General features: G+C 41.9%; 1 protein-coding gene across 1 annotated transcript in view; it reads right to left on the bottom strand.

The window, feature by feature from the left end:
* The window catches only part of luzp1 (leucine zipper protein 1), a 57,775-nt gene extending 41,720 nt beyond the window's left edge, over nucleotides 1-16,055 (bottom strand). The window contains exon 1 of the mRNA XM_085441129.1: nucleotides 15,722-16,055. The gene's annotated coding sequence lies outside the window, so the exon portion shown is untranslated. The remainder of the gene's footprint in view (nucleotides 1-15,721) is intronic.
* Nucleotides 16,056-23,108: the final 7,053 nt, after the last annotated feature.

The following is a 23,108-nucleotide window of genomic DNA, read 5'->3' on the forward strand; positions in this document are numbered from 1 at the left end:
GGCTTGCAGTTCAGTTAGGTCCGAGGTTGTTTTGTCTGCTAAGGGGGAAAGGAATGCCCAAATCAAACATGGTGAATAAGATGCCTAGAAAGAGACACAAAGAGAAAAAAAGAATCAGGAGTGAGGAGAAAGATGGAGAACGGTAGGGAAACAGCAAAGCAGCAGACAGAAGGAGCGAGCAAGAGAAAGGAAGAGGGAACAGCAGTGAAAAGAAGAAAAAGAGGCTGTTTTTCAATTTGCTGCCAACAGCGTTCCTGCTGCTATTTGCGTTCCAGTGGAGCAGGAAGGTGGAGTAAGAATTTTGTTAACAGGCTGATGAGCTGTCATATGGAAAATCATCCACCTCTTTAACTTCGCCATGAACCTGCAGAACCTGCCCTAATATCTAATGACTTACAGCCTTGCAGCCCTCCCTGCTCCACAAATAACAGCTGAGGCATTCACAGCTACTTCTCACTAGAAGGGCAGATTATTTTGTGCCATTAATCATTATCCAACAACAGTAATATGACAGCTAGCAATGTCACAGAACGACTTTACTGGCTTCACGCCACCACTCAAGAGGACAGGAACTTCCTGACATGATAACTTGGCAAAATATGGGGGGGGGGGGGTCACATTGACTGGTTAGAATAAGCTCCTGCTATAGGAATCAGAAAAATTATACTGCAGGGAATTAATTTTATGAACCGATTCAGTGTACTCGTCCTTTTAATTACTTTAAACCATCACACTTTTAAACAACAGCCATTTAAACCTCAAAATTTATTTACCAAATGTTAGTCGGAACAAAGGAATCTCTGACATCCTTGTTTTTACGGTTACTTTCATTCTCAGCTCAGTAATACATGACAAATTATAGCTTGTATCAGTGCAAAATATTAATAATAAAATAAATTATTAAACTTAACAATTTCTCCCAAACTGCAGTGAAAATATAGTGTAATGCTGATAAAAAAGGACTAATAATTAGGTGTACATACATTCTTATATATATTAAAATACATCAATATAATAATATATTATATCATAGGTATTAAAAAACAAATTTAATGAACTTATATCATTTACTGTACTGTTTATAATCATATAACAGGACATCAGACCTTTTCTCTTTTTCACTTGTCTCAAGAATTTTCCATGTAGCTGCTTGGATCCTTTGATTGCTCATACCGAGGCTCTTAACGAAATAAAATATCTATGCTCGGGTAGGTGAAGGTGATTTTTAGCACAGATTTTAATATGAAGATGCAAACCGAAATTTTATCTAAACATTATCTGTTCAGGCACACAAGCACCGTCACTTTCATTTAAAATCTAGATTTTGCTTTTTAAAATAGCAAACTCATTTCGGACCACCTCAAAATCCTGGTATTAGAAGTTTCCCATTTGCAGTCTGGGTAACGCTGAGCGGTTGTTTTTGAGCAGGTTTTGATTGTATGCAGGTAAACAGTGTGCATGAAGAGTAAAGGAGAAATGTGCTTGCTGAAATGTGATTGTCTGGTAATGACGTAGCATTCAATTGCATTTTACTTTACATTTTATCTGCATTCATGGGCTGTAAGCAATGAACAGAACAGGAAGCCTGCATCAGGATATGTGCTGGAAGCCCCGAAACACTGACTGCTGCCCCGAGAGATTACAACACAAACAACAAAGCAAACAAACTAAAAAATAAAAAATAAAATAAAATAAAAATTGTGACATGATATCAGTAAGCATTTTGGATTCACCATAACAGGTTGTGAACAAAGGTAAGCCTGCTACAAAAACATTACTAGCTACGTGGGTGGAGTTAGTCATAGTAAACAAATTCTGTAGTCCTAGTCAAACGTTATATTTTCAACAAGCACACACTGACAACGCTAAACAAGAAAGACTTATACACTCACTTCATAAACTAAAAGGAAAACTCTTTGCTGAGTGCACTGTGACTCTCCTACTTCCCAGTTCCAAAGTTCAGTTTCCAAACACTTCCTTGTGTTGCGCACACGAGGTGGACTCTGCCTTTGCACGAATGAGCCACTGCTTGACTGGCAGAGCAGAATTGATAGGCTGCTATTGTTTCCTTTTAAGGTCAATTGTGTCTCAAATGCTTGGCATGTCTGAGAGTACAGCTGGCTGGCAGGAGAGATAAAACACTAATTTTACTACATTCTTCTGCGCAGTCCACACCTAGGGAGAAAGGGGGAGGCAGAGACAGAGAGAGTATTTAAAAGAAGTAGGGATATGAAAGATTTGAGCTGGTTTGGAAAGAGAAAAGAAGAAAAAAAAAAAAGTATAGTTATGGTTAAAGAATGAAAACAAGGTGAAGACTACAGGTTTGGCCAAGTGGGTGAGCACTTTGACAGGGGCATCAAGCTTTGCTGTGCCCTTATTTGACTGGGCAGTCAAAACACGTCACCACAGTGGGTAAACACGCACATATATACATGGATGCCTACCCACACAGAACTAAACATCTCCCAGGATGAGAGACCAAATCGCATTTCATTGCCTCAAATTTGCATGTTTGACTCCTTAGCTTAAAATGCTAAATATTCTGCTCCAGAGTGATGGAGACTGTGAGGTGGGGTGGGGGTGGGGACAGCCAAACCAGCTTAGTATTGCAAATAAACCAGACGCTGTGAGAAAGCGTGGCAGCCGGCTGAAGGTTGGATCATAAATTATGCCTGGTATTTCACAATGTTCCACAGTGCACAAATGATCCACTCAGGGACTCGGGAATGATATTATGGGATTCCTGTGTGGCTTCAGTGTCTGAATGTGTCCACATGTACACACACACACACACGGCACACACAAAAACCTCAGCCAAGGACGAGCCACATGCTCAAGTCTAAAAGTGTATCGTGCAACAATGAGCGTATGCTGACAAATAAAACAACCAAAATTAAATCAGAACAAACAGGTTACTTGTGTTTTTTGATAGTTCTGATAGTAATCCAAATGTTGACTTAGAAGGAAGGGACCACCGGAGAAGAGCATGGCCAGACTGGCTGTGCGTGTCTGCTTTAGTTAAGCAGATGGGCGAGTATGTGTGTAATGACCATATTATCTGAAACATGTTGAACTGGTCTGAGAATGTCCCACTGAACTCGACACAGCCGTAGTCCTTAAGTGATTTGTACATTAAGGCCTCAGTCACACAGACCAGTCAGCGACCCACTGGAAACCTCTGTTCATTAGGGAAAAACGCATATTCCCTGAATGCTTGGCAAGTGGTTGCTGGCTGTTGCTAAGTGACAATGGTCAATGAATGCTTGGATTGCTAACAGAATCCCACAGTCATCCGTAATGTGCATGGAGGACACCAACGTGTCTGCAAATACTTGCCATTTATTCTCCGAGCGCTAAATTGAAAAAGAGTGACTGTAAATGAAGAATGTAAAAGTTGTTCCTCTTAAAATGTGCTTGTTACAGTGAAAAGGCACATCTTTTAATTTGATGCAACTTTACTTTTCACAGTTTCACTGCCACTTGGCGAGTAGTTTTTGAGTCTCTGCAGACAAGTCAGCATCTTCGACGTAAACTGCTTATGACCGCGGCAACCTGGTAAGGAGGTTTTTGGTGCATCCTTCTTTGCAACTGCCGGGAAACTCCCATAATCACTTGCAAACAAGTCAGGGGAAACACTGGTGGTTACCAGGGAGTCAGTGAATGGTCTCTAGGCCCGTGTGAATCGATTGCACCAACTACTCATGACCACTTAGGGAATAAACATTTTTGCACCAGTGGTTGCTAGAAGGTCATTGACTGGCGCCCAATTAAATTATCAGAGAATTTTTTGACTGGTTTGTTGATTTGATGGCATCATCATCGGCTTTTATGTTGGCATTTTTCAACTAATCATCCATTTAATCATGTAAAATAACCTTTAAATGGGACCTATTATGCTTTCATTTCAAGTCTATGAATTTGTTAGAGTAGCTCTGCACAATTTACAGTTCAAATCCTTAATCTTACACTGGAGCCATGGTGCAACTCATCATTTCATCCATCGTCTGCAATACTGACAATGCCAATATACGATTCAAACAGCGGGTCGTTGGGGCTGTTGTGTGCCTGAGACAACCATGTTAGCAAATCTGCTCTCACTAACATCATAGAGAGCCAAATGCAGAAACGCTATCACTTTACATCATTTTTCAAGTATAATTCAATTAGATATAGCTAAAAGCAAGCAAATAAAGTCTGTTCTGGTTCTGGTTAAGAGACCATAAGGGTATATTGCTTACCGTTTTGATTTTGTACAATCCCTCAGACATGAAAGGAAATGGAGACAGTCATACATTACTGGTGTAACTCCAGAACACAAGCTGGTGTTTAAGTGACAGTGGTGCAAGCACTAACCTTGGAAATGTTCACATCCTTCAAAACAAATATCCAAATTACTTCCAACAGTCTCCCAGCCTGACTTGGTTGCATGTCACACACTCCTCTTGTTTCCTGTCTAGATCGACTGTTCTACTGGGGGAATAAACACCCCAAAATAAGTTTTAGTTGTAGCTCTACTTGGCCAAAATTCTTCTTTTTCCTACTCCCACTTACTACATAAAACTGACATAAAAGCATTTCATGGCTCTTGAAGTAAAAGCTGCACTTTAGCAAGTCTATTTTTATGGCTTCACCATAGCAGCATTGTGCTGCTTCACTTCCCCTGGTCAGGGCAGCTAGCATGAGAAGGAGCTCCAAAAGCAACGTTGGCATGGAGGAGAAAACCAGCAAACCCGGCCCTCAGCGGCCCTTAACAAAAGGCAGCAGTGTAGAGATCCCCTCAAAAGTAAAAGCCAACCAGAGAAGAAGAGGGGAAAGGGCAGAAAGGAGGGGGAAAAGGCTGAAAATAGTCCAGCAGTCTGAGTCTGCATACATCAATGCCACAATGACGAAAGCTCCAAAAAGAAGCAGACTTGTTAATAGATGGATGGCTGGAAGAATATGAGGAGGGATGCCTTGAGGGGAAGAAACGCATATTAGCAGTTTTAAATATTGTGGGTGAAAGCAAAAGAACAAACTCAGGAGGAACGTCATGTGACACCAAGCAAGGGAAGCAAAGGTCATACACATCAAATTGTGACAACTTAATTACCTTTTCCATTCAGCAACTTATTTCAGAACTTTCTAAAAAGGCACAAAAAAGTATCTAAACATCTAAAAACAAGACAAAATAGCAAAGGATAGGAGAGGGTAGGAGACACAGAAGAGGGGATAAGTATGTAACAACCCGCCTGTCTGTCTGAACATTCCTCTCTCGGAGAACATGTATATTTTCTGATCACAAGAAAAATAATCCGCAAGAGGAATTTTATTTTGAGAGCCGCCCCGTAGATCCAAGGCCTACAGCAGGCCAGGGAGTAGTGTGTGAAAGCGAGTGTGATGGCGAGACTGTACATGTTCCTCTCACACGCTCAGTCACGATTTAAGTGTTAAATAGTGAAAACACCGCATGTATCACCGGGCAGATCGCTTGCAAAGGAAGAACATTTGAGGATCCACACTGCTCAAGTCACACATGATCACATGAACAAAACTTCACAACCTCCCCCGACACACATACACATAAGATATATGAGGTTACACTTCAGCCAAAATTGATTTCGGAGTTCTTCTTTTGAAGACGTTGATACCGCTATCACTCATCCAAAGTCCATTTGTTTTAACCGCAGTCATCTCATGTGCGACTGTAAGGAATCTGACACTAAAATATAGTTGGCAAGCAAAAGCAGGCAGCTACATATTTTAAACTAGACTGCGAAGCATTTAAGTAGTTTTACATTTTAATAAGTAAGCAATTTTGCACTTTAGCTAAAATAAGTAGATCGATACCAATCTAATGTATCTTTAAGCCTACAGCTGCTAGCCAATCAGAGCTGGGGAAGCACAAAGGCTGGAAACAGGAGGAAACAGCTGACCTGGCTCTGCCCAAATGTGACAAAATTACTAATTAACAAGTGATATCTTGTTTGTTCAATCTGTAGTGAAACAAAAAGGTAGAGAGCGAGACACAGGGAGTGGTTCCATTTCAAACTGTTAGGTCCAAATTAGAGAAAAAGGGATATCGTAAGCAGCAAAGTGCAGTATTATAGGCAATCATCTGTGAATATCCCAGAGTAAAGTAAAAGTAAAAGCATAACTGATGAAGTCTGATTATGATGCAGAGCAACCAATGAACCTTGGTACAGATTCTTCAGCTTGCTGGGACTCTAAAGCTGGAAGGATGTTAACACCTTTCCTCTGAAGAACATTTTCCCCACATTTGTGTTAGCACACATTCGACTGGGTTCATATCTAACAATAAAAAAAACAAATTTTGCATTTTTCACACTGAAAACGAACACTTTGTTCTGAACGTTTATTCGTGTTTTTCCTTCATCACATTTCTGCCGTGGAGGTTCCCAATTCCAGATTTAACGACTGAGATCAAAACAAAAGACACCCGGCACATCAAAGAAAAACGACAAGACGGCACACGCATTCGTTAGTGTCTCTCGGGGCCTCGCCCTAATGTGGCGGCACCTGTATGAGGACAAATAATTACTGGATATTACAAGTTATTCACTCTCTTGTGAGTTTAATCCACAGTCCTTAGCTTGTGTGAAGAGGAGTTATTATGAACTGAGAAAAAGATTTAATCACCTAAAAGTATTACCAAGTGGACATTTTGGCAACCGCAAATTAAAGTCATTAAAAGCTGCAGGTTAAGAATAAAGCTGTACACTCTTGACTCGTGACCTCACCGTGAACTGGACTGGTATCGCCATAGCAAAAGCCTACCAACCACCGTCACGTCAGTCAGCGGCCATTGACTGCAAATACCAGACTAAAATATTATGATTTCTGTAACTATAAGGCCACAGACAAGAGGTTGAAAGAGACATATTGCAGCTTTAAGCACATAAACACTTATTAAATTGTAGAGATGGTACCCAAAGCATACAAACCATACTGCTGGGTGAAGGACTTTGGTTCAACATTTAGCCTTTTATGGACATGATTGAGGTTACAGCGATGCTGGTTACTTAGACATCTGTGTTTGGTGTGTAGGTGGCATGAGGTGGTGTTTGCCCATCTTTTTTTACCACCTGCGTTGGTGGCTTTTAACCTTTAACTTGATCATTGCAAGGCAGTGCGCACCATCTTCCACCAGAAGCATCACGAGACTTAAACAGAGCATGATGTTCACCTTTCTTCTGTCCAGAGCTCTAGGAAGAAGAACATGTCTCGAATCCAGACTGCAATGGCTCCTGAAATATGCCAAATATGCCCCTGAACGCCCCCCCCCCCCTTTTCCTGAGGACGTAAGCCTGTTTCATAGTCCACCCTCCTTCCCTGCTCGGCCCCCAACCCACAGCATTCCTGCGTTTTACAGAGCTCCGAACGCACACATTCTTATAATCACAGACGACCCACTCGCATAAAAAATGTTAAGGACATTAATAACACAAGTTTCCACCCAGCTGACCCAGACATGCCTTTTAAGGGTAAGCGGTTCAGATTTCTCTTTTCATTAACTTCCAAAAATACTCCTGGACCAGGCAGGGCAAGAAGGGGTGGGGTGGGGGTGGGGGGGGGTGAGAGGGGAGAAACAAAAAAAAAAAAAAAAAAAAAAAAAAAAAAAAGGTAAGTAGGGGGTTCTCTCCCCTCTTCAGGAAAAGGAGAAGGAGAGAGTGAGTGAGACAAGATAACAATCGGAAGGAAAGTCAAAATATTGGCCAGTTAACGAGGAGAACAACTGAAAAAAAAAATAAAAGTGCGTCTGAGGAATTTACTAGTTATGTCTTAACTTTAGCTCTCCCCTGTTAAAACGCCTCAGTCCCTTCCTCCAACTCCCTCCCACCCTCCCTCCCTCCGCTTTGCTGTGCTTCCTACATGCTTTTGAAGTCTGTTTCCTTTGCACTTCCTCCCTCTTTTCTTCCAGCATCGACAGGATAGCCATTTTTTTGAGGAGCCTGTACAGTGCAGGAACAGAACAGGCTCACAGGGGACTTTCTGTAAAAGAGCTTGTTGGAGGCTGAAACTGGAACGTAATCCCACGCAGGAACCAGTAGGAAAAAGTAAAAATTACCCAGAGGCAAACCATTTCCCTGTCAGGTCAACCTGAAAGCATGTAAAAGGCAAAAACAGCAGCAGCACCACCACCACCACAGTGACCCACATTATCAGTGAATGTGGTCCAAACTCCAAGCCATGTGGGGCAGCCGGCTGATTAAACATTAGAGGACTTATCAAAAGGAAGATATCAAGATACATGAAAGGCCACAGCTCCTCTTCATGAACTAAAATGCCCTCATCTATGCATCTGCTAAACTTTCTCTGTCCTTTGGATGGTTGCAGGGGTGGAGTCTAGTCCTAATATGCAGATATAGAACCACCCTTGCTCGCACACACCTACACCCATTTACCTAAAGATGCCTTCGGATGCTGGAGTAAGCCGGAGTATGCAGAGATAACTCGTGCAGACACAGCACAGAGTGAAAACATGCCCGATCCATAGCTGGAGCAACACGCCAGGTCCCAAAATCTTCTTGCTGTGAGGCAACTGTGCTCACCAATACGTCAAAAAAATAGCCATTATGACACAACTTATCTTCAGTGTACCTGTGATAAGCAGCAACAAGATTTATTGGTATTGTTTGCAAAAGATAGACAAGGAGCGAGATAGGAGACTTTAAAAAGCTGGCTTGCATTAGAAACCCGGCTCTGTTAAATCTGAAGACTAAACAAACTGCAGACTACCAAACGACTGTGGCCCTGGAAACAAAGGCCAAATGTAAAAATTTGTGAATCAGCATGAAGTTAACCACAAATAGATTACATTCCAGTTTGCAGTTATGGACTGGATGCTACATGCATCTTCTCATTTGGCAGACGGTTGAGAATCTTAAATGAGGACCAGATGAGGATTTGTGTTTCCCTTCCGTGGCTGCATGTGAAGAATGCTCACATGGTCAACATCAGGGCCGCTACTTGGTTTTGGGGATGAGCGTGAATGAATTAGGACACCTGAAATATGGCAGTGCGATTTAAAACTTGCGGATAATTCTTAAGAAAAAGTCTGAGTCTGTGAGAATAATGCATTTGTTATTGAGATTATACTGATCACAACCACGCCTTTTTGGTTGGTTAATATCTCAGCATAGCATGTTTTACTAAGGTGACTCTAGAAACTAGGTCAAAAAGGCAAGCATTATGGTGCAGCTCTCCAATAAGAGTGGAAAACAAGGAAATAGAAACGTGCCCTGTAAACTCAGACTTCGGGTTCAGCAAATGTTTGAAAAACTCCCCTTTTCCCCTCAAACTCGACGAATCACAGTTCTCTGGCAGCACTCACTGATGCATATATTTTATCTGGTTTAGCATTAAACCTGCTCAATCTGGCACATTTTTCCTTTCTTAACCCCCTGTTGCTGGAAAAACTTTCATAACCACCCAGTAACGCAACACAATCTTTTACAGGTCACTAAATACTTGATACGCTCCTTTGACCAATGGGTTAAATGAGTGGCAGGGCTAAATGATATTTGCTACAATGGATGGGAATCCCATAGCAGCTCCAAATTTTCCAGCTCTTTGGAACTGTATGTCTCAAAGCTTATCACTTCTATCTATAAATGCTTGCATGCTTCTTTGACATTTGCACGACCATACAGCTTCTGCACACCCAATTCACATCCAAGCCTTTGTCTACCGTTTCTACACTGTGGTCCGACGCAGTGATAAAAAAAATGTTTGTGCTGAGTCTGAATACCTGTACGGGCCTACTACTCATAATTCTGTTAAATAAAACGAGTTATGAGTAAAGAAATGGCCAAAAGTTGTTGATTTCAGTTGTGATCAGACAAAGGATGGATAAATCCAAAGCATGAAAATAAAAGTAAAGCAGTTTTATTTTGAAATTAAAAAATTCCGAACCAATTTCGACATTCCACAAACAAATTCGTGCAGGATTGGTGGAGATTTTAATGTACCGGTAAATCATGACAAAATACAATCAAGATTTTAACCTTTAAATCGTGCATTAGCATGAAATTGTACTGCAGATGCTCCACAGTCACGTACACCTACAGCTGCAAACAAATGAGATAAGTGCAATATTGAAACCTCCGTAAGTGGCCATTCAACTACATGATAAAAAAGCCCTCGAGAGGAGTTGCGAAGCTGTTTGGCACACTATGAAAGACTAACAATGGAGATTCGTTTACACTTACACACACACTAGAAGGGGTATCAGCAGAATCCATTCTTGTCTTGACATTCTTACAGAGTGAGAGCATGTATTAGTGTGTCAGCGTATGAGTTATTATCAAGTTGTGTGAACACTCAGGGCTAAAATGTACCTCTGGCTACTGCTCGCTGAGTGACTGACACTCTCAGCCTCTAGGATCTGATGACAGCACTAAGCAAAAGTACCTTCAAATGCAGAAATACCTGCGTAGGCTCACATAAAGTGAGCCCATGAATAAACAGAGAGTTCAAAAAGTTTGAACTCCAGCTGGAATCACAGAGCTCTGCCCTGTTTCAGGCCCGTCACTGCTGATCAAAATCAACTGAAAATCAAAAAAAGCAAACCAAGATCAAAATAATTCAGCACCTGGAAAAAGACAAGTTATGTTCTGTTTATAACTTCTGCTTTTAGTTCATTGTTTTCATTTTTCCCCCTATTCATTCACTGTTCAAACAGTTAAAGACAGAACTGCACACAGAAACATGTGTAAACATCTGCGGTATCCGCAGCTTGTTTTTTATTTTTATAATTAAATAATAATTTAAGACTGAAACCTTTCAGTTAATGAATTCTTAATGTGCACTCTGATGTTTATGATCATAAAAGGGGAATAAACAACGCAGGTTTTCCACAAAGGAAATCCTGGAAGCTGAGCGTGTTTTATCATTTATGCTTTAAAAATAAACAGTGTTGGGGAGTAACGGAATACATGTACCGCCGTTACGTATTTAAAATACAAAATATGAGTAACTGTATTCCGTTACAGTTACCGTTTAAAAAGGTGGTATTCAGAATACAGTTACTTTGTTGAAATAAATGGATTACACTGCGGTACTTTCCTGTTTCATTTTGTCGCGGGCCAGGACTGTTTGGGTTTTGTTTGACAGCTACGTGCTGTTGTTCCAGGCGGCAGCGCTACGGTTGCCATGGTTACAGGGCGACGCTCTCTCTCTCTCTCTGCGACTGTGTGTTTCCTAGGTGAGAGAGCGCCTTTTCGTTGTTGTTGTTGTTGTTGTTGTTGTGCTAAGCTAACAGGCAGAATGCTACAAGCATAGCTCTAAAGAATGTAGCATCATGGGCAGTGTAGTCCGTGTTGCAGAGAGAATGGACTGCCATACACGTTATGGGTCTGTGAGCGCGAGGAGGGAGATAGAAAAAGGGGAGTGGAAAGGTTGGAGTTGTCATCGAGGAAAAACGGGAGCTGGAAGCATGTAAATATAATAATAACCACTTCAGCCAAGCTATTAAGACTCGACTGTACACCGTGTTCGTGTTTTCCTCCGAAAACAATAAGTTCCGTTGGAGCAGTCTTTCAACGCCTCTCTCTGTCTCTCGCAAGAAAAGTTGACCCACACAACAAAGTAAAGCTAGTTTTCGGCTACGAGCCGACAGGGACCCCGCCGTATTAGTCAGAGGTCCCTTTACTACAGTTCGGAGTCGCGGACCTTCAGTAATAGTAATAAATCACATGGCAATAGTACATTCACGTTGTTGTAAAAAGCATGATAATATATTAAGTAATCCAAAGTATTCAGAATACGTTACTGTCATTGAGTAACGTAACGGAATACGTTACAGAATACATTTTGGGGCATGTATTCTGTATTCTGTAATGGAATACATCTCAAAAGTAACCTTCCCAACACTGAAAATAAATGACACCGTCAACTGTCAGATTAGCTGCATGTTGATCTTCTCAGATGACTAACTGATTGATTCACTACTCCTTTCAGCTCTTTCTACTTTAAACACATACACACACACAGACACACGACATGTACAATGTCCAGTCAAAGCCTCACGCTGCCGTCATCGTGGCACTAAGCCATCTTCCTACAAGTCTGCTTATACACAGACAGCAGCTCCAGCTGGCCTGCATATTATCAGCAGCAGCCCTTGTCCCGGATACGGAGTCATTTATTGCATTATCACAAAACACACACATTCATAAAATGTTATGTGCTCACAGGATGAGTGTGGGCTTCAACAGAAGGCGCTCAGAGATCATGATTCATTTCCACTACTTCAAGTAGGCCCCTGGTAGGTTCGTAACAACATCACTTTGCATCCTGCGCTGCTCTATTCCTGGGTGAGAGGGTTACTGAGGGTGAAAGAGAGAGTCTACCTCTAAGAATAACCAACACCATCCGGTCCCAATTCTAGACGAGCTATCTATTACAGCATATTAGGATGTATAGGTTATGCTGCTCGTGTGGGTGCTGACTCTCCCATTTATACCTTTGAGGACTCCTAGAAATGCACCGCTTTCCATTAATCTGATCATATCACGTTCACACAACTTTGCAAAGCTTCAGACCGCAATCTGACCAGGTCAGACTAACGTAGCTGCACGTGTCCGACCTGCAAGTAATCTGTGGCTCTCTCTGTGTCTGAATGAAGCCACGAGGAACACGAGGAGCGACCTACTCAATTAATACAGTGCTATAATCTGCTATAATTCTAATTGTGACACACAGAGATGGGCGAGAGTCTGGGTGATGAGAGAGAGACCACAGAGCAGAGAAGGGTCTAACCTACGATAATATGCAGTTACTGAATAGAAATCATGATTCTATAGGTTTTAGAGTTGTTTCTTATGTGCATAACAGGGAATAACAACAAGAGGCTTAGCTGTTTCACATTTACTATAAATGTAATTATCTGGGGGGGCGGGCGCAATAAAGTGCATATATATGATTTTCCAGATGTTAGAAATCAGGAAAAATAATAAGCTGATCTCCAATGAAAACAATGTTCATTTAATAAACTGTTGAACTTTGCTACTTTGTGTTTTTGTCCCCTCCATTTTTTGATATCATAGGAAAAGGACTGACAGCTATAGTACGGTAGTTCCTTCAATCAATCACAGCAATGACAATATGCGTTCTTATTTCTTTGCACTTGCAACGCATGACGTCAGTGCCAATGTCGTGTAATTCCACACTGATGTGTGATCGCGCAACACTCACAGGAGGGAGTGTGCATAAACCCTGATGTCTGGAGTGGCAGTAATATTACCGTCGACAGGCTTGGGTTTGACATTCCCGGTGGTTTGATTTTCCCAGGCAGAAAACCTCAATATTTTAATTTAATCCCCAGAGCATTTATTTAGCCACTCCGTAATCCACAGGTCCAGTGCTTAGTCTGATAATTACCCTTATTGGACACCCATAATGATTAGTTTTTGGTTTCACCCAAAGCAGTGCAGGCAGTTTCATAGGGCGGTCGCAGTGCTTTGCGGAGTGGAAAACCAATCATGCGTGCTATAGCTCAGGTCATAAAAGAGGAGAAAGAGGTATGATTATTACTGCGAATGGCAGGCGACAATCCCCGGAGGGAAAAAAAAAAAAAAAGTGCTGCAAACTCTTTGTGCAACTTTCACTTCTTGGCATTCATTGTAAAGATTGCAGAACAGGTGCTAGTAGTGCTGACACTTCTGCTGTGTCAACATTAACAACTATCATTGTGCTGAGCAGTGGTGTCAAAGAGGGCATCTGCTGTGAAATATCCCCCCCCTGCAAGAGCCAACTGAACCGAACCAAACCAAACTTTGAGCGCATTTTCCGGGGAATGGACGCGCCAGAGATCAGACATTAATCAGGGGAAATTTAGACATCTTACTCCTCACTTCGCTGTTACTCTCATTTGATTTTCCCCTTTACATTTCCACCCCAACATTTCCAAACTGACAGCATAAACTGCCAACATTCCCTCCACATGCGGTTTAATAATCCCACCCAGAAGTACCAAAATAAGCCCTTTTTGCGCATCTACCACTGTGACAAGCTTCCCTGCAAATGCCTGTCCGAGCTGGTAGCTCAGCTGGTATGTTCTACAGCTGGCTGGGAGTACGAGCCTTACTGGAAATTCATCAGGGATTTTTTTTTTTTGTCTCCTTCATGTCTCAAACAGGTCAAGGCAGGTCCCCTCCATCTCCTCCCTTCCCCTCGGTGCTCTTTATGAGCCCCACCTGGCAGATTAGTATTCCACCACCACAAGTACCTTTTCTGCTGTTTACACATGCGCACACATTCATCTGTCACCGTTCTGGTGAAGGAATACAGGACACACACTGTTCAGACTACGCCCCTACCACCACCAGCACCACATTGTTTTCACACGTGTAGGCCGATACTCAAACAGGATAAGGATGTATTGTCATGTTAGTACCTTTAACAAAACATCCGAGGGCAGCAGGACATTGCAGTTGTTTTAGTTGTCCTTTAACGTGGCAATTTCAGTTATATTAGTTGATGGAAATGCCTGATTTTGCATTTGCATTCCAGTCTAAGAAAGGCCCAGACAATTGGGTAAAAACTGTTATCAGTCAGTATTGGTCTTCTTGAGTAACACTAGATAGTTTTGCCAAAAAACAGTCATGTATATATTCGTATTTTTATGTTTCCCTGAGACAAAAAGAGAAAAGACACTCAGATTGGACCAGAATTTCAAGAAAATGTCTATAATTTAAATAGGTTATATGTTTCTTATAGGCTAGATTGTCCACTGTTTAAACAGCTGTGAAATGGATCAATTAACTCTATTCTAACAAGGGAGTTTAAACTTTCCTTACCAACTTGAAAATAAGCTCATTCAGTAGGTGGTCTGTGTGCACCATAGGCTGGTCTATATGTGGCCCAAGGATGGCTTTGAGCCCAGTTTGTGGTTTTTTAGTATGTAGCTTACAACTGAGCGTAGGCAATATTGTTTGCATGGCACTCAACAATCACATATCATCATATTGTTCAGTATAAAAACCTTCCGATATGGCAGCAGAGTCCAGACCATCGTACATTCACAGCACTGTGCCGCAGAGTACTCACAGCTGAGCAGACAGCCATGCAAAGTTAAGACATGTTTTCGGCTATGTATTTCACAACTAGTTTGTGTAATGCATTGCTTCAAAGATAATAAACAATGACCACATCACATCCCCTTGTCAACACAACTCCAACATGGGGCAGTGTTTATATCACAATTATTTACTCCCTACACTCTGAAAAGTCTGAGTACATGCAACACACACACACACACACACACACACACACACACACACACACACACACACACACACACACACACCAAATGTCAAGAACACGTCCAAGCAGCCTCCACACTTCTACTCCATGTTCCTACAGCCCGGGCAGTCAGTCTGAAAGGACTGACGTTACTATGTGCGTAAAGCAGTAAAAAAAACGTATCGAGTGCAGAAGCAGATAAATGCAACCTCATAACAAAAATGCCAAGTGTTACCAAAAGAAGATATGAACGGTTTATGTGCGGCAACATTTTAACCACCTGAGGTTTTCCTGCAGAGCTGGATGCTTCAATTTGGCTTAAGAACGACGACGAGAAGGAGGAGGAGGAGGGCTGAAAAACTTGCCGCAGTTCAGACTTCTGCAGTCCGGACTCCTCGAGTCTCAACAAGCCGCTGTGTGAATCCCCAAATATACACTCCGCTTCTTCCTCAAACACAGAATAAAGACTCAAATTTACCTCAGCAGTTCCACCGCCGGGTCCGGAAAACGCAACGGTAAATCCACAACTTCACGCGGGCTGAGCTCGTGCGGACGGTAGGGCTCGCTGCAGCCGACACGGCCGGGACAAGTTCATCCGCATATTCTCATTCAAGACCAGAGAGTTGGAGGCGATAGGGGGGGAACCGCTTTCTGCTTTCCCCCTTTCCCTCAGTCGCTTTCGCTGGTCCTTTCCTCTCGGATATTCCCCTCCCTGGTCCTTTTGAGATCAAACCATCACATTCCACCGCGTCCTTAACAATGAAAAAAGGTGGGTTTTCCTTTTCTGTTGCCGGAGGACCCACCCCTCGGGATGACTCTGCCCGGTCTGACCGCAAAGAGAACGCCCTTCCCGGCGTCAAGGTCCCGCCTCTCTCTCTCTCTCCCACAGAACATACACAAGCCAGGCCGGTGAGGAGGAATGAATCCGAGCTGGATCCTGCATAGATGCAGGCTACTGCTTGTGTCTGAGCAAACGTATCATAAAAACCAGTTGTCTGTGAACGCTGCATGAACTATTGTTTTATGGCATTTATACCATTTGCAATAGAAGTGACAGAAAAGTCACGGGCTCAGCAGCACCTGTAGCATCCCACAACACTTTCAAAGATCATATCCATATAATTAGGATCCCCCCAAGAAAGTACTGATTACCACAAAAAATATTGGGGCTATAATATAGATGAAATGTCCAAACAGTATAAGCTTGTTGGGTTCTATCAAATGTCTCTAAATATGTATGGACTAACCATTATACAAAACCAGTCAAGACCACAGTCTTCCCTTACGGGAATAATTAGTATGAGTTCACCTCTCTATTCCCTCTCTTTCAGCTCTCAGAATGTGGTTGTTTAATACGCTGGTGCCACTTGAATGAATACTATAGCATTGTTGTTTGTTGTGCTTTCTTTTTTCCCCATGTGTAACTGTTTGCCAATAGTAATGACTTGTCACAGCCGTCTAGACAAATACACACAAACTAGTCCTGGTTTTCCCCAGAAAGTTTTGGAACAGAGGTGTATTGTTCGCTCTGTTTCTGCAGCACGGCCATGAATTCTCCACTGGGTGTTTATTATCTTTTAGTTGCATGACACTGGAAGGCTGCAAGATGATAAAATATGAATAAAATGTGATAGGCAGCCAGCCAATTAGGTGACGTCATGCCCACACAAACACTCACTCACATTAAGGAGATTGTTTTTGTGTTCCTTAAACAGTTTTGCATAATTCCCAAGAAGCGTAGCTTTATTTGACAGCACGTGATAACACTATTAAAACAAAACCCACGCTTCTTTCATTGGTTGTGCTGTTTCCCACTAACATACCTCTGTCTCAGAAGTCATTCTAGTCGTGTAACTTGACACAATGGGCTAAGAGAGATGTAAATAATGTTTTCACTCTCGGCTGGTGGGGAAAGATACCAGAGATACCAAGGAATCAAAGAGAAATTAAATCCTTTCAGATGATGCTGAAATCCAGAGGCATAGCTGGGCATGCCTGAATGCCACTGCATGAGAAGCCAAACACAGGTGTACCTGAATATGCATGAGCGCCTATGCATTTTTTATACACTTGATAGGTGTTTGCATATATATATATCAATATACTTGTCTTCTTCAAAGACAAATAACACAGTATGATAAAAACCTGTAGGATATGGTTTTATTTCTGACTTTCAAGAGCTACTGCTCTGCTGTGCGCATTAAAATAACCATTGATCTTTAAAAAAATCTATCAAGGCAATAGAAACTGAGATGACATGTAAGTAAATGGAAAACGGCTTGTTTTATAAGCACGAGTATCGGTCATGTTTCATCCATCTTGAGAGGGTTGGCTCATGCACAGACAAGCTTCTGTCATTTTGGGAATTTGCCTTAATATATCAAGTGATATAAATGTGAATGCATTGCACAGACTGCGATCTAATGCATAAGGACAGGGTTACAGGGGAATGTAATCCCCTACACCGCATGACTCTAGCACGCAGACACAAGCTGATTCAGGAAGAGCAGGTTTCTAGCCAACATCCTTCCTAAACACAAACACCCTTCAACAGCCAGAAACTTTTTTGTTCCAGTAAGAAGTTATGGGTGAACAGCAAAATTTGAAATTGAGTCAAGTAAAGAAAACAAAAAACAAAAGAAAAAGGTTCCCAAGCAGACGCCGGCATTGTTTTGCTGTTTGTGATTCCCATGTTAGGCATTTTATCTTAACTAGAGTAGCTTGCAGCAGTTGCAACAGCAGATAATCTCTGATAATCCCATGTAGCACACTAAAAATTACAAGCAACCAGTAGCAAGGAGTGTGAGGGTTAGGCCAATAGTCAACCCATGATATGCATTTGACTACAAAACAAGCATGAAAGAAATTAAATGAGAGCAAAGTGGAATCTCCTGCCTAAGCAAATATGGCTTATGGTGGAGCTTTCCTGCTTTATATCCTTTTTATAGTGAGGATAAGGATTAATGTGCTTAATTCACTGTCCTCTCAGGGTGGGTTATAGCCAGTATAAACAGATGTAACCCTGATGGATCAAAATGTGGGGCAGCTTGTCATGTAGAAAAACACTAATCGACTGCCATCAAGCAACCGTTGTGTTTGAAGGGGCCATATTCAAGACGGCATTCCCTCATTGTAATAATAATAATAATAATAATAATAATAATAATAATAATAATAATAATAATAATAATAATAATAATAATAATGTGTGGCTTGCAGTTGCTTAAACAGTCTTTTCCACTTAAAGCAATAAGAGTTAACATCTAACGGCTCTTATTAAGTTCTGATATTTGAAGTCTTAATTTGGAAATACTCAGAATGTCTCATGGGAGAGGAGCGAGAGGGCGAGCGCTCCAAATCCTTTGATACTTAAAAAAAGTCATGTCCTACTGTCAGGTCTTATATCATCTGGAAGTACAGATGCCTCAGTCTGTCTTGTTCACCCTCCCATGGCCCTCTCTTTCTCACTGCAGGGGGACATTCCTCAATCCTCAGCCTCTGGCATGCAGTAAATCTGCCTGAGAGAGACCTACTCTCTCAAGCCTGCCAAAAACAATCTGCTAGGAAAGACGTGCGGCTATTTATCAAAACCCAACCTCATGTTTGCCTTTTGTTCTCCTGACAAGCGCACAGAGCCATCAGGAATAAAATATCTTGTGTAAAATAGAAGTCTTTCTTGTCTGCCAGAGGAGAACTACCTCAAGGTCGAGCTGTGGTGACGGAGCCACTGTGAAAAAGGTGTTAATTGGGACAGGAGGAGCCTCACACAGGCTGCGCCGTCCTTTATTTAAAACCGACTTTTGAGTGCATAGATCTTACAGGTGGAAAGTAGCCGTAGCTGGCAGCGTTCCTAAAATTTGTCTTTGCACACCTGGATCTTGGGATGAAGGATTCCTTAGACTGACCTGTGCAGTAGTGCTGAACATCAGGGGTCACCTGCATGAATCTGTGTTGGACTCTTTTTGATTTTTCCTGGCTGTTTAAAGGCCGTGCAGAGAACACTACATGAGAAAAGGAATCAGGGCCTGCAGGTAACGGACAGTGTAAAGTCTGTGAAATAATTTGTGAACTTTTGTAGGGCATGGGCATGAACCATGCCACACCCAGCATTTACCTCCTAAGCTAGTGTGCACATGTAACGTGTACAGTATATTCATGAATTAGGAAACACAAAAGCCAAATACAGTAAAAACAAAGAAAAGCAACACAGAACAGTGCAACTACTATGTACTGAAGTGCCATAAAACAAGAGGCAGCAGATTATTCATGACAGTTTGAGTTTAAAATGATCCAAAACGGAGTTCTGGGTTCATTTGTGTAAGTAAGGAATTCCACATGTCGACGCTCCAAACAGAAATTACGATTTCCACAATGGCACCCATAGATGCTGCACATGTTACTGAGATTTATACAAAAAGCTTTAAGAGGAAGCTCACTGCACACCCGGGGAGCCAAATTGTGCAAACATTTATATTATACTTTTATGCTACTGAATATAATAAAATGACCAAAACTAAACGCTGTCGTTGTGTGACCTTACTGACTTATTGTCCATAATTCTAATTGCCCATCTTTATAAGGGGCCCGATTTTTGCAGATGCTGCTTCCGACCAAGAAATAAAACAATAACTGAGAAGAAATGCAGTTAGCACCATTGTCTCACAGCAAGAAGCTTGGGGGCTAGTTCAAAGACATCCACATTTCAGCAATATTTGGCTCTAAATTGGCAACAGGTGTGAATGCTAGAGTGGATGGCTGCCTCTCTGTGTTAGCTCTATGAAAGCCTGGCGACCTGTCCAGGGTGTACTCCGCCTCTCACCCTATAACAGCTGGGATCCAACTTAACCACAACCCTAAATTGGATGGATGGATGGATGGAGAAATCATATTATCATCTAGTTTGCCTTTGCAACCTTACTCACCTTTTCGACTTGTTTCTCAAATCTTAAGATGGGAATCTAAAAGAATAAATGGATATTAAACCTCTGAATTCTGTTCCATCCATTGTCCATTAATCTTTAGATCTGACTCAGTTTGAGAACTGAGCTCTGGAAGAAAAACAAACTGACACCATTTTCTTATTGTTGAGCATGTTTTCAAGCCATGCGCTGCCATGGACTGTAAATGATGGAGACATCCTTTATGCATTTTACTGGACTCCATTGTCCCAGTGCGCTGTGACTGTGGAGTCGATCTCTGCAGGACAAAGCCTTCAATATCACATTCACATAAATGCAACTCAGAGCTGCCACTTAACCCAGCCTGCATCATGTGTTTGGACTCTGGGAAGAAATCAGAGGACTCATGGCAAAAACCAACACAGGCAAGGGGACAAGCTGAAATTCAACACACTGAAAGGACCTCACTGGCTATTGTTTAAAATATATTCAAGAACATCACTTATCCACACTTTGAACCAAACCACATCTCATATAAGCTGCTCTCCGTTTCATGACCGAGACAAATCTCAGTGACTTACTGTGGAATCTTTTTGAATCCACACCCAAACCATGAGCACCAAGTTGCATGTGAAAAGATTTTTACAGTTTATACCCCGCAATGGCACAGCATGTCTGGCAGTCATGAAGGGCACAACCACCAAAAAGCTCTGCTGTCTTGTTCCACTGCCAAGCCATAATTACAGCAATAAGGTTGGAGAGGCTCGTTAACCTTAATCTAGGAATTATACTGTGGCACCAGGGAAAGGAGGACGTGTTGTGTTGTGTGCTTGTACATAGGACCTGGAATTAGACATTTACCACAGAGGGGGGCTGGTGCTGCTTTGAACTACACCGAGTGAGAGTTGTGGTTCATGCAGTTCACAGAGTGCCGTATAGATCCTGCTTGAAACTCTTACCTACTGTGCACTGTTTGAAATGGAGGGAAAGTCCTTTTGTTAGCCTCTACCGCCATCGTGTGGTTTAAATGTAGCATTGCTCACTTATCTTATATACAATGTTTTGTTCATTAAGCCCCACTGACCTATGAATATCTCAAGGATAAAAATGGCAGCTAGCTGAAGGGAAGAACAAGTGTTGTTTCTACACATAATAGACAACTTAGCAAAAAACAATTTTAGCAGCCAGTCGCAAAGACATGAATTGTTACCATTTCTTTTGTTGAATATATGCACCAACAAGGTGATTCCCACAGAGATGTTAGCTGAAAACTTTCGAAGAAGTCGAAGTCGAAGAAGTAGAAGACCACACTTTAGTTGATCATCATAAAAAACATTAGCTATTTTGCAAAGGTTAACTGACTATCATTTGACCATTTATTACTTGTAGTTGTTCTAAAGCTAAGGATTAAAGGCATGGATGGAGAGGTTGGTGTGGAAAATTGAGAAGTTTATCTTTTGTGCTTTCCAACTTTTAACATGATTCTGACATGATTCAGCACAATTATCAATTTGAATATGCTGCAGCAGCAGCAGCAGCAGCAGCAGCAGCAGCAGCAGCAGCAGCAGCAGCAGCAGCAGCAGCAGCAGCAGCAGCAGCAGCAGCAGCAGCAGCAGCAGCAGCAGCAGCAGCAGCAGCAGCAGCAGCAGCAGCAGCAGCAGCCTCTCCCACACCACCACCACCACACTGCTCTTCTCCAGCTTATCACCTCTGAGGGTAATTGGTGGTAACGAGGGCAGATGAGCAGCAGGTGTGTCCTAAAGGAGAAGGCAGGGGCAGAGAGAGACAAGGGGAGGGGCAAGAAAGAAGGAGGAGGAGAGGGAGAAGACAACACCACGCCCACACACTCCCACAGCCTCACAGGATGTAACAGAAGCAGTTCCCTCTTGTATTACATGACATCGAGAGGCTATTACAACAGGCCAATTTACTGCTAATTCTATGAATCGCCAAAAAGTTAGTAAAATGTTGCAGCGAAGTAGACGTTTCTCTTCATGTTATTCTCAGGTGCATGAAATCGTGTAGGCGAATGTTCCGTATCATACAGGTCTTTCCTAAGACCAAAATTTGCTTCCTTATAACTGTTTGTGGTACAATTGCTGATCTAATCAAAGACATTCATTGCCTGCTCAAGATTGCAAATATGTTGCAAACCTCTTGCAAACTGCAGCAGGCTATTTGGTCATCGCTTGTTCAGAAGAGACCATTAAACAGGTTCAAACGTGTCTTAGCTGTCACAGTCAGGTCAGCACTGAAATATATAAACAGATCTGTGTAAGACAGACACATGTTTCTACAAACCCTGAAGGACATGAAAGAAAAATATATGGCACAATAATATTTGCACCAACATTCGGTAGCAGGTTGTTTAAAGCAGGTTATAGTCTAAGAACCGCATGTCGCTTAAACCACTTGCATACTTTTTAGTTCAATTGTTTTAATGAATTCAGGTTAAGTGATAAAGATCAGTATCAGTACCTACACAACTTTGGTTTCAACTTTTCAACTTATCTTTCGCAACAATTTTATCTTCAGTAGGAACCTTAACAGTCACAAAGCCCACCCCAGTCAGTCTCTCTTGGTCTGTAACTGACTGTGACTTCTTTTTTGTATTTGCTTCTGAGAATTAGATTAGAAAATTGGTAATAGGAAGGCTGTGGCAGACACCAGAGTCCTAGTACGCCTTTTATACAGAAAAACACTAAACACTAAAAAATACTACAAAAATACAACGAGATCGAAAGATCAGTGACGGACATTTTAGATCAACTGTTAAACTGACACGCAGTTGTTCGCACTAAAGGAAAACACCACCATCATCTCATGCGGCTACCACATCGCCGCAAGCTGCAAGGCTGGAGCTGAACAACAACAAATTCTCTCCCTGATAACAGGACTGTGTTTATCTCCCATCTCCAACACCTGGTCTGCTAACTTCCAAGGCCGATGTTTAGACGGCGGGTCCAG

Source organism: Copadichromis virginalis, linkage group LG19 (assembly GCF_057382275.1).
Source record: "Copadichromis virginalis isolate Kocher_CV1m ecotype Utaka linkage group LG19, C_Virginalis_male_GT1.1, whole genome shotgun sequence".
Classification (NCBI taxonomy): Eukaryota; Metazoa; Chordata; class Actinopteri; order Cichliformes; family Cichlidae; genus Copadichromis; species Copadichromis virginalis.